The sequence below is a fragment of the Bubalus bubalis genome, chromosome 3, assembly GCF_019923935.1.
Source record: "Bubalus bubalis isolate 160015118507 breed Murrah chromosome 3, NDDB_SH_1, whole genome shotgun sequence".
NCBI lineage: Eukaryota > Metazoa > Chordata > Mammalia > Artiodactyla > Bovidae > Bubalus > Bubalus bubalis.
In genome coordinates this window covers 12,658,431-12,671,663 of record NC_059159.1, presented here as the reverse complement: position 1 = coordinate 12,671,663, position 13,233 = coordinate 12,658,431, and the positions used below count along the sequence as shown (strand labels likewise).

General features: G+C 53.2%; 2 long non-coding RNA genes across 3 annotated transcripts; one reads left to right on the top strand and one right to left on the bottom strand.

Moving 5' to 3' along the window:
• Window positions 1-5,887: 5,887 nt before the first annotated feature.
• LOC112583635 lies at window positions 5,888-12,572 on the bottom strand. 2 transcript variants are annotated; one of them, XR_006640775.1, is made up of 3 exons: window positions 12,435-12,572; window positions 6,679-11,266; window positions 5,888-6,159 (listed from the first exon to the last, which is right to left on the bottom strand). It is a non-coding gene; the product is annotated as an uncharacterized LOC112583635 (long non-coding RNA). The 2 variants fall into 2 exon arrangements; XR_006640774.1 differs by lacking the exon at window positions 12,435-12,572 and adding an exon at window positions 11,470-11,920.
• Window positions 11,924-12,824, top strand: LOC123332552. Its single transcript, XR_006549371.2, has 2 exons — window positions 11,924-12,018; window positions 12,565-12,824. It is a non-coding gene; the product is annotated as an uncharacterized LOC123332552 (long non-coding RNA).
• Window positions 12,825-13,233: the final 409 nt, after the last annotated feature.

Here is a 13,233-nt window from a genome sequence, read left to right as displayed (position 1 = left end):
GTCTCCCAGGGGCCCGAGGAAAGGCAGGCCGCCCCGCTGAGCCAAGTGCAGCAAGTGTTCACCTGTTACCTGCTGACTTCTGGTCCCGCTCCTGACCATTCAGCAGCATGTCATTGGGCAAGTCCTGCCCCTCTGGGACTCAGTTTCCCCATCTGTAAATTAGGGGAGTGGGCCCATGCTCCCTTCCAGAGCTGGGTTCAGGACTTCCCTGGGGGTCCATTGGCTAAGACTCCATGCCCCCAGTGTAGGAGGCCCAGGCTCAATTCTTGGTCAGGGAGCTACATCCCACGTGCCGCTACCTAAAGATGCCACATGCCGCAAGGAAGATCAAAGATCCTGAGTGCTGCGACTAAGACCTGGCACAGCCAAATAAATAATAATAATAATAATTTACAAAGAGCTGGACTCTGTGGTTTCCCAGTCACAATGAGTGCCCTTTCCACTGCCCCCACCCTCAGCTCTCACCGTAGCTTTAGCCTCTTCCCAGCTCCTGAGACAAAAACAGACAGCACCATCAGCATCAGCCCACTTCCAGAGGCCCTTGTCATCGGACACATCTCTCCACCCGACTCCACCCCAGTGACCAGCGGTCGTGTCCCCTCCAACCTCTGCCCTTCCTTGTGGTCTGTGCTGGGGGTCATGCTGCCTACCGTCCTCCCCTCACATGATCACCCTTAACTGTCTGCTTCTCTGTCCTTTCTATGGAGGGCAGGGCTGAGTCCCTCCTCCATGTGCCCCCTGCCCCACATCGAGCCCCATGCTTGCTGGACGTGTTCCATACACGTAAGCACATTGGCATTTAAATACTGCTGGCTTTGTTTCTGTTGTGACAGACAGCCTGAGTGCGCTCTGGGTCTTGGTTCTCCCACATCTACCCCTGGGCCTCGATTTCCTCGCGTCAAATGGGGACAGGGAATGCCCTGGCAGTCCAGTGGTTGGAACTTTGTCCTTTCACTGCCAAAGGCCCAGGTTCGACCCCTGGTCAGGGAACTAGGATCCCGAGAGCTGCACAGCGTGGCCAATAAATAAATCAATAAAAAAGAAGGGTGGGGTCTGCTCTACCTAGGGGTGGGGGGGCATGAGGACTGAGATATCTCGGGACAGCCCTCAGAGTAGCCTCTGTACAGCCAACGCTCCACCACCTGTGCAGGTATGGGCTGAGCCCCTGGAAGCTGGAGGCAAAGGCCTTGACTGCAGGCAGCAGCCCCATCCTCAGACTGAAGCTTTGGGGGTTCCAATGCGGGGCTTTTAGAATTGGAGAAACAGAGTTCAGCTTGGCCCAGGCTGGCCTATCACTGGGGATAGCAATGGAAACACGGGCCTCTAGGCATTGGCTCCTCCCCTCTCAGGCCCCTAGAGCCCGAGCATGGCCACTGACCATCCTGACACAGGAGCTGGCCAGGGGCTGCATCCAATGGGGAGGGGCTGGCACGGTGGGCAGAGGGGTTGGAGTGGAGGGTCTCGGCTGACTCAGGGGGGCCCTCTTTCCACTCCAGTTTGGCCTGCTCCAAAACCCTGGGCTAAACTCTCAAATTAAAAGAAAGTCTCAAATTGGATTTAAAAGAAAAGATTCAACACTATATTTTCTTCAAAGAGCCACAGGACACCTGTGGAACAAAAAGTATGGAAAACATAGAAAAAGCTAACATGAACTACAAGAAAGCCAGAGTTACCAATTCTATTTTCTGACAAAACAGTACTTCTGGCAAAGCAGCAACAGAACAAAAACATATAACCAACATGTACCCGTGTATCTAAAATTAGCAAAATAGGTACGAACAGGAAGGACATAACCGCCGGGAGAAATAGATAGATCAACCACTTACGCCTGAGATTTCAAAATGCCCCTTCAGATGTGAATTATGCTATTAGTTAATGTGAAATCCCACACTCATCAAACAGAAAACAGACACGACGGCACGGCATATGAAAAGCTTTTAAAAATGATCATTTACTGTCAAAAGGAGCTGAGCAAAAACAGAAACAGAATGAAGTCTGCAGACTCAACGTTGTTGACATGAGCTGCAAACGTTAACCACACAAAGGAGCAACACACGTTTTATCCTAACTAGACATTCCCATGAGAAGTCAGCCCTGAGCTTCTGAGGTGGGCAGGGGGCAGGCTGTGAGTTATCCTGGATGATCTGGAGGGGCCTCTGACAGGGACCCAGCCTGGAGGCCGTGTGGCCAGCCCCAAGATCCACCCCGGGCTCGCCCTAGAGTACGGCAGGGAGGCTTGCTCCAAGGTTCAGGCGGCACCCAGGGGAGCCAGAGCTCACGCACACCAAGAGGGACTCTCTAAGGAAACCAACATGAAATCACCAGTACAAAACCAGAGACAGAAGCAAATGCTTATTTGAAATGAGGAAAGAAATCGCAAATTTTATAAATCATCTAAAATATCCAGGAAATAACAATATTTTGAAATTAACTGACACCACTGACCATTCTGGTGTGTTTTGTGTTTTTTTTTTGGCTGCATAATTTCACTGCCTCGTCTTTGGTGGCCTCTTCAAATGACCATGAAAGAACACAGAGAAATATAATCCTTATGAAAGCACAAGCCTGGCCAGGACAAGATGTTCATGAGGGACCAGGATGTGCTTGGCCAGCTGGGGATGTGAAACAAGTGCCTTGGCTCCCTACAAACACAGGAATTTCAGGAAATTCTACTTTTCAGGAGTCTCACAAAAAAAGAAAAACGGGTGGGGGCGGGGGCGTGCAGCTATAATTGTGTCTGACTGCATCGTGGAGAGCAGTCCTAGAAGTGAAATGTGTGTTGACCAGCATGGACGAGTACCACGGCCTCTGCCAACAATCTCACATCTTATACACCTCAGCTGACGCTGCCAGGACACGGATGCGAAGGACACGGATCCCTTTTGTCCACCCCTTGAATGACACATCTCACACCTTCCTGTCATGAAGCCAGAGAGCCCGCCCAGAGCAGCAGGCGTGCAGGGAAGAAATCTGTACCTGGAGGCCAGAATGAATTACAAATGTAGTTGTTTAAAACAAACAGCAATTAATTTTTTCACAATTCTGGAGGCCAGAAGTTCAAAACCAGCGTAGGGTTGGTGCTTCCTGGAGGCTCCGAGGGAGAACCTGCCCCAGGCTTCTTCCAGCTCCTGGTGGTGCCGGCGATGCGTGCTTCCGGGGCTTGTGGCCACGTCTCTACACTCTCTGCCCCGTCACCACATGGCCTTCTCCCAGTGTCCAGAATCGTCTCTCCTTGTAAGGACATCAGTCGTATCGGGATTAAGGCCAGACAGGATGGTCTCATCCTAACTTGACTACATCTGCAAAGACCCTGTCTCCAAATAAGGTTCCATTCACACGTCCTGGGTGGACATGAATCTGGGGGAGTACCATTCACCCTTGGGCTTCCCTGGTGGCTCAGCCATAAAGAACCTGCCTGCAATGCAGGAGCTGCAGGAGACGTGGGTTCGATCCCTAGGTCAGGAAGATCCCCTGGAGGAGAGCATAGCAACCCGCTCCAATATTCTTGCCTGGAGAATCCCATGGACAGAAGAACCTGGTGGGCTACAGTCCATGGGGTTGCAAAGAGTCAGACCCAAGTGAAGCAACTTAGCACACACGTATTCACCCTCAGTGCTCCATTCCTCTCCCAGATAGATAGCAAAATCTTCATCGATCTTAAGAGCCACTGCACACCCATAAATAGACCTCACAAACCAACTAAATGTATTCTCAGCTCAATTTGCTCTTAGCCAGGCCTCAGAGATGCTCTGGGTCAGACTGAGGCCACCTGACACGCAAGCAGACTGGAGGGAGACAGGGGTCTGGACCACTGCGGTTACACATCTTCACCAAGTTTTACATCATACACGATGCTCCAGGCCTTGCGAGCGCCTAAGGCCTGATTGTCAGAACCACATAGCAAAGCTGCGTGGGCCCGCTGGCTAGTTTGTTTCCAGGAGATGGTGTCCACCCTGATTCTGCTCAAACCACCTACGCACTGCTTCTAGATACCATAGAGGGGATGGTTATTTCTGTATGGCAGGTGAGATAGAGCCCAGATCCTTGAAGGGCAGCATGGATCCCAGATCAAAGACCCACCTCAGCCCTACATCCTGAAGCTTCCTTGAGGGTCTGCTATGGGCCTCTCAACCATCAGGACTGAGACCACCACAAGCCCTTACCCTACTGTGGAGCTTTCCAGCCCTGCCACATACCACATTGCTGTGGGGTCAGCTCTGGGCTCTCCGAGGAGGGGACACCCAATTCAGGGTCAGTGGCTGCTTGGCCTGAAGAACACGCCGGGTTGTGCCTGACTGATGTAACCACTTTGGGGTCCAAAGGCAGAACCAGGGCAGTTTTTGTTCTCACTGAACAATTTTCATGTCTGTGCAACAAATAGTGACCGAGTGGCCATTCTGCATGGTGCAGGTCTAGGCCCTGTGGGTACACCAGTAAAACAGGGCCCAACCCCCAAGGAGCCAGCACTCCCAGGAGCCAGGAGAGAGGTCTGGAAAGAAGCACTTGGGCGCAGGTGACAGAAACAGCATGAGGGGCTTCAGGGAGCCGGGGCCGGGGGAGGGCTGCAAGGCTTCACAGGGCCAGCTTGGGGACTCCTGGGGACCATGCCGCAAGAGGGACAGAAGGGTCTCAGCCTGACACCAGGCTGAGGGTCAGGGCTATAGACAAGTCCATCTGCTGCCCTCACTGCCCCCGTGGAGAACTCAGATGACTACGGGCCTGAGCAAGGGGGAGGGCTAAACACGAGGAGCCAGGCACAGAGATGGGCAGCCACCAAAATGTCAGGCCACCCACAGGCGCCTGTCAGCCGCATCAGCAGAGGCTGTGGTTGCCATGACAGGGGCTTCTCTCAGGGCCACAGGAAGGAGAGGCAAGACCTGCAGTTCCCCTCACCAAATTCTCACCCCCCAACACCGCAGGCCTCACATCCGCCCCCAACCCTCCTCAGTCCTGCAGCCCCCCATCCTTCCCACAAGCTCCCAACCCCCACACGGGTAATAGCTCAGGTGGTGTCTGGTGCCTGTATCCTGGCAACTACCTTTCACACCTACACCCAGGAACCTGCGACTCACAAAGTGAGCCCTGCCCCCACCGCCCTGGCAAATGAAAACCCACAGCCTCAACATGGTCCAGGGACCCTTGGGCACTCTGTCCTGTCCCCCTGCCCCCACCCAGCTACCGGTGCAGCCAGAGTCCTGGCAGGCCCAGGCCTGACCCCCATGCCCACCTCACTGGGTCCTGCCCCACCTCCTCTGGAGCCCTTGGCCAGCCCTCTCCACCCGTCTCTGGCTCGGCGTGCTTCTTTCACCCTCCTTCCCTCCCCTCTGCCTCCTCCCCTTCCCTCCTCTTCTTGGGTCCCCCTCATCCCTCCCCTCTTCCTCCTCCCCCTCCTCAGATTCTGACCACTCTGTTCTCTGGTGGTTGGTGTCCAGGGCCTCCTGAGCCTCCCTGGTCTCCCTGGGGATGGATGACCATGGACAGGTGGCCTGTCTTCTCAGGCTGGGGCTCCCACAGATCCTCAGACCTGCCCCCCAACACACGCATGGCCTCTGCTTCTCTCAGCCTCAAGCCCTGGGCTTCAGGCATTTCAGTCCTCAAAAGGCCACAGTCTGCCTCCCCCCAAGTGACAAAACCAAGTCAAGGTGGGTGACCAAGTCAGGGGCCCCCCCTGAGCCCCCACTTCTGACAGATGGCCCAGGAAGGAGGGCTCCCTGCAGGTTGTTACAAAACTCAGGTTCTGCTGCTCACCACTCAAAAGCCAATAATTCAAGAGGCAAGTATCAGTAGAGAGGAAAGTTGCTTTACTCACAAAAGCTGGCAATCTGGGGAGAAGGTGGACTCATGTACGGAGACCAACTCTGAAGATTCTGCTCAGACAAGACAGTTTTTATTTTTTATTATTTTATTTTTATTTTTTTTAACACCAAATATATTTTGTACTGTGGTATAGCCGATCAGCCATGACAGTTTTAAAGGGGAAAAAAGGGAAAGAATCTCAGTGAATCACTGAGGCAGGAACTTGGGTGCTATATCATTCTCCTTTGCATGCATTGGCTGCCTCTCTCTCTCGATGTTATCTTGCCTTTGTGATCTGCCTGCAGGATTGTGAGAGCTGGTCATTTTTTAACTCCGCAGTTCTTCGTTCTTACTTCTTTTTATCTAGGAAACAAGTCAACAGATTAGGCAAGACATGGTGTGCATTCAGGAGAGCATAAGCCAAGAGTTAGCTTAAGTTACCTAGTGATCTTGTTCCTAGAATTAGTCTTTTAAGGTTGGAAGGGAACAGAAATGGGCAAATAGGAAATGAGGCAAAAGAGCTGCTTTCAACTCCCCACTGTCAAACATCATTCCATTTCTATAGAATTATGGGTGAAGTTCCATCTTCTGTAACTTCATGCTGATATAAGACACCATATTCATAAGACTGGAAGATGTCAACTTGGACCTATAGCATCTCTTTGCTGACAATTTTAGGATTGCCCGCTTACATATATGGGCAGAGCAAGCTACTATTATTTTGATGCCCACAAAAGGTATGGATTATTATGAGAAAAAATGTTAATCCCATTCTCTTGAGGCCAGTTCTTGGAATTGTGATAGCCATAGATTCAGTGGGTTTCCCTGGTGGCTCAGAGGGTAAAGAATCTGCCTGCAATGCAGGAGACCCAGGTTCAATACCTGGGTTGGGAAGATGCTCTGGAGAAGGGAATGGCAACCCCTCCGGTATTCTTGCCTGGAGAATCCCATGGAGAGAGGAGCCTGGCGGGCTACAGTCCGTGGGGTTGCCAAGAATCGGCCACGACTGAACAACTAACATACACACACAGATTCCGTGTGGCTCGAGTTGGAGCAGCTTCTTTCATGTCTGTGGTCTGGTCATCACACAGTTAGATTTTCCCTCTGGTGGCAGTTATAGTATCTGTAAAGTCAACTCAAAAATATGTTATCAGACTCTTTGTGACTCTGTTGTCCTGATCATTAACTGTTTAGTTTTATATTTGGGGAGGGGGGGTCTGCAGGGTTCTGCTTGGTTCCAAGGAGAGACCCCACATCTCCTTGAAGGTAAGGGGTCGCCATCAAGTCCTATGGTTGCATTTCAGGAGTTGCATCAAAACCACTGCTGCCCCACCCCCACCCCATTCAGACACAGCAGCCCCAGGAGATGAAAGGGAGGGGGCTCTGCTTCACTGAAAGACCTGCAAATGGGGGAATCTCCCCACTTGACATTTGACACGTGGAGACTCAGAAGGCCAAGTGACACAGCATTGGGCCTCAGTCCCCCCATACCCCAATGTGTCCCTTCCCCATAGCTCCACAGCCTGGAACACAGTTCACCCCTCCAGAATCCCCACCTTTCTGGTAGGATGGGACTTTCCAGCTCTCCTAAAGGCTCAGGCACCCAACAGCCCAAGGCCCTTCCCTACAGCTCCTGGCAGCAGCAGCCTGCACTCCTCTCTGTACTCACAGCTCAGCATGGTCTTGGGGCTTTCTGAGTCAGAGCAAACCTGCCTAGATACCACGGAGAAAGACCGCAGAAAGCTGAGGGACCCCATCCTGGACTCCTGTCAGTCATCCCCATACCCACAGTGGTCACCGGGGTGGTGGAATAGTTTCTATTTCTAAGAAATTGACTCTGAGCAAGATGTGGTACCCTGGGTCCCGGGGGTCTTTGAGGAGCCTCCTGGGCTACAGCTGAGTTGAGTTCAAGAGTTACCTGTCCCCTGTGTCATAAGCTCCAAGCGCACTCTGGCCACCCAGCTCTTCCTCACCCACAAATGTGGGAATGCCACTCAGGATCCAGGAACAGCTCCCAGAGGCTGGAGGAGATGGCCCACCTTGTCTGTGAACCTGCATGATGCTGGGCCACGATCAGGGGGAGCCAGCCCAGACCTACAGCTCCTGTAGGCCAAGTTCACCCAGCAGGGCCTACAGGTAGATGCTGTGGAGGCCAGGCTTCCTGTTTTTCACAGGTGGACAGGGAACCCACATCTTGCCTCTCCTAGGGGTGCACTTCTCTGAACATACTCTGCTCCAGGGCAGTGTTCTCTCCATTCCCAACCATTGTCTCCCCTCTCCTGGGGCCTCTACCAGGTGCCTCCATAGCAGGAACACAGTTCTACCCTCCAGGATCTCCATCCTGTAAGACCCCACCCATCGTGGTGGGATGGCACTCTCCAGCCTGGACCACCCTCCATCATTACAGGATCCCCACCCTGTAAGACCCCACTCATGGTGGGATGGCACTCTCTGGCTCTCTTAAAGACTCAGGCACCCAACAGCCATCCCCCACAGTCAGGCCAGGAGCATGAGGCCCAGAGGATGTCCCACCTGCTCAAGGCCACCTTGGTCCCCACCTGATAGGTGACCTCAGAAGGAAGATCTCTTCAAGAGGGACCCCAAACCCCATATTTTGTGATTTTACCGTATATAATTTGAGTAACAAGGCATGGGACTCTCAGCAGGGACCCTCAGCTCTGCCTCAGGCATGGGTGTGAGTCATGTGATCTCCATAAAGAGGGATTCCTGGGGGAAGATCAGAGGGCCAAACCATGGGTGCAGGGTATTCTGGGCAACCCCACTTTCTCTCCTGAACATGGTACATGGCAAGGTTCCAGGCTGTACTTGGTACATCCAGAGAACAACCACCTTAACCTCCTTCTACCTACCTTCCCCCCCCACACACACCTTCTGCCTGAGTGTCTCACTTCACCTAGACTCAAGGCTTTGGCCTTCACATGCCACAGGTGGGCAGTCTCCTGGGGGACCAGCAGAAGCTGGAAAGATCCCCTGCCCACTCTTGCAACTCCTTGGGTCCCAACCTCCCCCTGCCAAGGGGCTGTCACTTTCCAAACTACAGGGGTGGAAAACAGTGGTCAACCCCCCAAATTAGCTGTCCTCCTATGATCCTCCAGCCATGGCATCCTGGGGGCACGCCGATGTCCCTCACTTGGGCCTCATCGGCAGCATCAGAAAGGACAGTTGGTGTTGAATGGGATCTCTTGTGACATGGCCCATCACATCATCTTGCCTGTAGCCAGGCCACTTAGAAGTGGGGCTACCTCTCTCATCCCTTCCCAGGACATTGTATGTCCCCCAGGTCAACCTCAAGCATGCTGGACTCCTGCCTGGACCTTTTCCTCTGCTCCAGGGCCCGGGCTCCCGCCATCATGTGCTGCCCCTCCCTACTCACCCAATTCTCTTCTGGTTCCCTGCTGTTGTCACCTCCCCACTCTTCACCCAGAGAGCCTGCTCTGAGCTCAGATCTGCCCCTCCATTTCTGCCCTCTCGTCTCTAGGCCAAACCCTGATGGCCCCACCCAGTCCATTCTGGGCACTTGTGACTAAGAGGTCCAGTTGGGCCCACATGTCATAGCCTCTCCCTTCCCAATATCTCAGCTGGCTATCCTCCCATGGCCCCCAGAACCCCTGGCTAGTTTTGTGGGACTGAAGCCTTCTCCACCTACTTCCTCTGGAGCCACGGGAAAGGTTTGAACAAGGAGAAGGGCCCTGAGTAGTGGCTGTGCCCACGACACAGCCTGCACACACACACACACACACCTTTTCTTTCCCCTGGCTTGCCTGTGACCCGCCCTCTTCTCTCTGCTGGAATCCTCAGACCTGGCCCCTAGCTGCCTTCAAGGGCCTTCCGTGCTCGCAGGTGTGGAGCTCCCAGATGGTGTCCCTGCCTGCACCCAGCCTGGTACAGTGTAGCTGCCGGGCGGGGTCTGAACCAGGTCCCCAGTCCCTGTGAGTGCTATGGAGCCCAAGGAGCCTTAACCAATTCACGTCTATGCAGCGGCAGCTGCCTCCCCTCAGAGTGATGTGAAGTGCAGAGCCTCCTGCCCTCTGGCGGCAGGACCAGGATACGGCAGGGAGCCGGCCCTGCTAGTGTTCCTGGTTTGACACATCAGGCCAGAAGGGGAACACCAAGTTCCTGGAGTGCAGCCCCTCATTGACAGGTGGGGAAACTGAGGTCCAGGCACAGCAGGGGCCTTTGACAGGAGACAGAGAACCTCCAGCCTCGAGATGACTTTCCCAGTGGGCTAGATGCTGATTATGGATCGGTAAGAGGGTCTCACCAGACTGTCACCTTGTCCCCAAGAAATGAGCATCCTCACAACATTTCTGATGGTTTGGGGGTCTTGGGTTTGGGAACTTTAACAATCAACCTGAGAGGCTGGGGTTATGAGGGCCAGAAGAGCTGACACCCCAAAGTCAAGATTTGGGGAGCAGGAGAGGACAGAGGGCAAGGATCCAATTTTCTTCCTGGGGAAAAGCACTCTGGAAATATATAAGAATGATAGGAAGGAGCAGGCAGGTCTCAAACAAGGTAACAGCTGATGTAGATGCATTAAAAAAATGCTCACCCCCAATTAAAGAAAAGCAATGGGCAGCTCCCAAGTGCAATTTTCACCTGCAACTGAGCAAAAGTCTCAGAAATCTCAGAAATACAGGATTGGCAATGCTATGAGGATCGGACCCCTCACACACAACATCTTGTTTACAGAGATGAACTCAGCAAGAAACACGGGCCAAAGGAGCCCTTAGATCCCAGCAGCTGAAAACTGTGGCTGTAAACACAGGACCTGTGGCCCCCACCGCCAACCAAGAGAGGCATGCTGATGCAGCCAGACAGGTGGGGAACACCTCACCCCTCAAACTGGCTGGACAATTCGACCTCAGCAGATGTGGAGGTTTGGGTGTGTGCCACGGGGGTATGGGGCACAGGCGTCACTAATTGTTCATTTAACCGAAATCCTGCCAGGGCCCACATCAGTCCTAGATCAGGCTCCAGGTTTTCTTTTTAAAGAATAAAAATTGTATTAGAAATTTTAATAAGAATCTAAATACAGCCTCCGTACTTTCATCAAGTGGTTTTAAAGCACAGACATCACCAAAGATGAAAGAATATTGTCCTGGGTTGTCATGCGAGATGGTCCAGGTGCTGATGGAGAGACACTGGGATCTGCTCCCACCGTCACTGTGGCCCAGCGCTGCTCTGTGCATCTTCTGATGCCCTTACTTCTCGTGTCAGGCTTCTCTGCGTTGCAGGCAGCAGATGGGAGATTCCAGACCCTCCACTGCATTCAGTAGAACAAACTGCAGCCACAGAGCGGGTGTCTGCACTTCCGAGGCCACGTGGGAAACTGAAGGAAGCAGCATCATCCTCTCAGGTGACGTCATCACTCTCCTGTTTTCTTGCTCGTTTAGTCATTGTGGGCACAGTTGGTAATAGTTGACGAGTAATGGTGAAATTATTCCTGTAACTGAGCAGAGCAGTTTTACAGACACTAAACCCCCCACCAAAAGGCAGACATTCACGTCCATGAGCCTATAGGCCCCACGCCTTCTGGAGCCTAAAGATACTGTCAACCCCTGTGACACCTCCCGGTTACCTCACCATCAACCAATCAGAGAACTATGCCCGAGCTGATCAATGAGGGGCACCCTGGGATGCCCCTCCCCTCACCTGGCCTTTAAAAAGGCTTTCCTGAAACCCATCAGGAGTCCGGGCTCTCCCAGCACGAGCTATCCCAGATTCTGTTTATGGTGTGCGTGCTAATTTGCTTCAGTCACGTCCTACTCTTTGCAACCCTATAGACTGTAGCCCGCCAGGCTCCTCTGTCCATAGGACTCTCCAGGCAAGAACACTGGAGTGGGCTGCCATGCCCTTCTCCAGGGGATCTTTCCGACCAAGGGATCGAACCCTAGTCTCTTACATCTAATGCATTGGCAAGCCAGTTCTTTACCACTAGCGCCACCTGGGAAAGCCCTCTTTTAAGGCTTCTGACATTAAGTGCTGCACTTTCCTTCACCACTGGGTGTCAGCAGATTGGCTTCACTGCAGCAGACCCAAGTTTGGTTGGGTAACAAATATTCCCAAGAATGATGAACTAGCAAAATGCCTCAAGATACAGGAAAAGTAACTGCAGCAGACCCAAGTTTGGTTGGGTAACAAATATTCCCAAGAATGATGAACTAGCAAAATGCCTCAAGATACAGGAAAAGTAAGACCAAGGTCAGTGGACCACAGTGGTAACTGCAAGCCGGGAGATGATTTATTCTATCTGGAATAGAATAAAGGAAACAAGTAACACAAGGAAACAAAAATAACCTTGTGTTCCCCTTGTGCTTTGAAGACCTGTACAAATTAAAGTCTCACAGGAGTTAGGACTGCCCACTACCTGGTGCTAAAGAGGCACTGGAGACCCCGTGTTGCACCTGGCCCCTGGAAGGTGCAGCTGGGGTGCGTGCGGGCGCCACCTGGAAGGGCGGAGAGAGGATCCAGGAAGGGGAGGAGGGCAGGGTGGGGGTCACTACAGGCTGGGGAGTGGGGAGAAACATCACAGGGAGGGACAAGGAGCAGGGTAGGGAGGAGTAAGGTAGGTGCAGAAAAGGGAGGGCATGCAGGCTCAAAGCCCAACACCCACCCACCTGCAGGCGCTGAGGGGGCAGAGGGAATGGGGGAAGCTAGGCATCCAGGCCGCTCCAGACCAGACTGTTTTGGAGGCACCCCTGAAGTAGAGGAGCCTGCTGAGCTGGGGTTGCCCCCTCTGCACTGCAGGGACCACTGAGCATCAAGGGAGGGCCAGGAGGCTGGCTTGGGACCAGACCAGACTCTCCAGAAGGGTTTGTGAGCGCGGCACCCGGTGGACAGAGACCCAGAAAGCTGGGCACGCCTGCGAGGAGATCCCCCTCCGTGTCTTCGTCAGAATGCGGAGCCTCGGGAGACCTGAGCCGTGGCACCGACCCTCCGGCCAGAGCCCAGGAGTCAGCCCATGAGTGAAGGGGCTCCTTGCAGGGCCCAATGCCAACCCTCCCACACACACTGAGGGTCAGTGCCAATGCTGCCTTCTCCAGGAGAGGCGCCACACATCTGCTCACTTTATATGCCATCTGACTTTTTGCAAAAGTACCAGAGTAGCCCAGCAAACAAAGCTAAGTCTTTTTAACATATGATGCTGCAATAACCAGACCTGCATGTGGCAAAAAATGAACCCTATGCTACACTGATAATGACGGAGTAAAGGCACAAAGTGAAAAGTGTGGCAGTCGTGTCAGACTCTGTGACCCCAAGGACTGCAGTGCCCCCAAGCTCTTCTGTCATGGAATTCTCCAGGCAAGAATACCGGAGTGGGTTGCCATTCCCTTCTCCAGGGGATCTTCCCAACCCAGGGACTGAACCCAGGTCTCCTGCATTGCAGGTGGATCCTTTATCGTCTGAATGAATCAG